The sequence below is a fragment of the Dermacentor andersoni genome, chromosome 7 (assembly GCF_023375885.2).
Source record: "Dermacentor andersoni chromosome 7, qqDerAnde1_hic_scaffold, whole genome shotgun sequence".
NCBI classification, from domain to species: Eukaryota; Metazoa; Arthropoda; class Arachnida; order Ixodida; family Ixodidae; genus Dermacentor; species Dermacentor andersoni.
This window is the reverse complement of record NC_092820.1, coordinates 47,285,151-47,287,852: the sequence shown is the minus strand read 5'-3', so window position 1 is coordinate 47,287,852 and position 2,702 is coordinate 47,285,151.

The following is a 2,702-nucleotide window of genomic DNA, read 5'->3' as shown; positions in this document are numbered from 1 at the left end:
TTAGCCACAAGATGAACGGTGTGCATAATTCACAATGAAGACAGGAAACAGCAGGAGTTTAATCATGCTATCACCTATAGACTGTGCATATGACTGCAACACTCCCCGATTCAAATGTGCCGTTACATACATGTTCGATACCACATATTCTTTAACATTGTCTTATAATTGCATGTACTAATTTTCACACATCTTAAGCCCTTGCATAGCACACTTCTCGTGTATCTATTTCATAGGCCAAATAATTGTACACTTTGTCCTTTCGTGTAGTATGAAAAGCAGCATCCTTTAGAGTCGGCTTAAACTTCAGAAGACAGGAGAGGCCCCGCTTAGATGACCAAAGCGCAGCAGTCGATGGCCTCCATGTCTAAAGAAATAGTCCCTTTCCAACGAGCAGGTATTAGTCTGTCTGGCGGCACGATGTCAGTCTAGAGTGCGTGCCCATTGGTGCAGGCTTGTGTTCACCTGCCTTAAAGTGCAGATTCCGCAGCCTCCTAAAGTTGTATCCGACTAGAGAAACATGTAATGCCTTGCACCAGTTGCATAGACTTCTGCAACTTGATAGCACACAATGATCAGGAGCAGAAATCTATAAAGGCATCCAAGCAAAGCTGGCTGGCCACACTTCCATTATGAGGGGCTGTAAAAAGGTCTCGCCAAATATTCCCATGACATCCTTGAAAAAGAGGTGGTGTTTGGCACTTCTTTAGAATCAAAAACAGATTACAGTGAATGTTCTGTAGCACGTCAAAACAAACTGAACTTGGTTATCTGCACAGCATGTAATGGAAGGTTGTGCTTCACATAGGAAACAAGCTGCTCTGTCCAGTACAATTTTGAGGCCGGTATGGCACCTATTGTGTCAACAGTGTAAATATACAAATTACACTTTTCACAGGCCATTGATTTTACCATTATTTTTGTATGATGGTTCTTTCAATCAGTGCTTGTATTACATGAGCAGGTGGATGTGAAAGCAAAGCTTTGTTTGCAAACCTTCCGACTTCCATAATTGTGTGGCAAGGCACTGGCATATTGTCGAATAACTCACACTTCCTCGGTCCTGCACCAAAGAAGCCCAATGCTCTATTTGAACTTGGATCGCACAACAATTCAACGGCACACGAAGAAGAGTAACACATACAGCAGAGAATTCTGCTGTCTGTATTTCTCTTTGTGTCCCGTCGAATTGTTGTGCGATTCAATTTCAAGCTTCTATACCAATACACCCAGTCTTCAACCTCACTAATGCTCTAGTTATTAGGCCACAATGGTGCACATCTTTGAAATACCCCAACACAAATTAGCTCTCCAAAAAATCAACAGGTGTTAAATTTTGCAGTACAGGCGTATGTATGGACGTGCCATATTTTTTACCACTAAACTCACACGAATCAAAGGGGCAAGCATTAACCAGCCTTGCTGCTGCCGTTACCATTACCATCATGACACCAACGGAAAGACAGTGCCACGTTTCAGTAAAGGGAGTGCCGGAGGGAAAGGTGTGACAGAGAGGGCTTACAATAAAAATAACGGTTACGAGACATGTTCAATGCCAATATATGCTGCATGTCGCTTATCCTACTTTGGCATTGTGGCAAGTGTTTACTCATTTGAGCATATCACATTTTGTGTAATCATTGCTCTAAAGCTGTACAAACGGTCTGTATGCTCTGCAATATTTATTTTTATCATGGTGGGTTAAAGACCCACTTTTCATTGGCATCTGCACCACATTTCTCCCGATATGTAATTTTGCCTTGGTGCTTCATGACATCTTCACGTACAGAGAGTTCTGCAGAGCAGTGGAAGTGCATTGTTCTACTGCTTAAGAATTAGAGCCCCATTATGAGACGAAAATATATGATTTATCAATCCAGAATAACGCCGCCCCCCTCCCCTCCAAAAAGAAGAAGATGCATTGACCCTCTGGCACATGCATCGACAGTGAACAGAGCAAACACTCTGAAGTATTTTCTTCATGCAAGCCAACACACCAAGATTCTTAATGCATTTTCATTTCGCCACAAATGCATAGGCACAACTGGCTTGGCGCAACATCCACATCTCTCGCTGCAACAAATTGTGCAATGCCTCGCTGTTTCATAGTGCGGCCGATAGATTACGCATGACCAAAGTTCAGCATTGTGCATACTAAGTTACTTCACCAATGAAGAACCCAAAGTTCTTTATGAAATTAGCATTCATAGGTTACTTCACACAATTTGTGATATCCATTTATCTATTTATACTTAATTAACCTCTTTCCCAAGAAAGTGAGCCATTTGGAAGGCACCCTCACAGACAAGTAGAACAACCGGACAAAAGTCATCAACCAGCGAAAAAGTCAGTATCATAAGCAGCCGCATGTGAGATGTCGCTAACACAAAATTTCAGTCGGCTACACAGAAGTGACAAATTTGGCAGTATGGCGCGTCTAAATATTGCTTCAATGTTAATCACAGTAACCCTGACATTGAAGGCGAATTCATTCCTACGTACGTTCCGTCGACACACCCGACTACATTCGTAATGTTCCCACGAAGTAGGAAGCATTCTTTTATATATGCCCGCTCAGCCGCAGTATTCGGGAAAGCTAGCCACCGCTTACGCACTGCCGCATCGATAAGCGCGTCAGACACATCTCTGACACAGTGGCTAACAGTAGTTTGATGGCGTCCAATGTAACGCTCGGCGCCGAC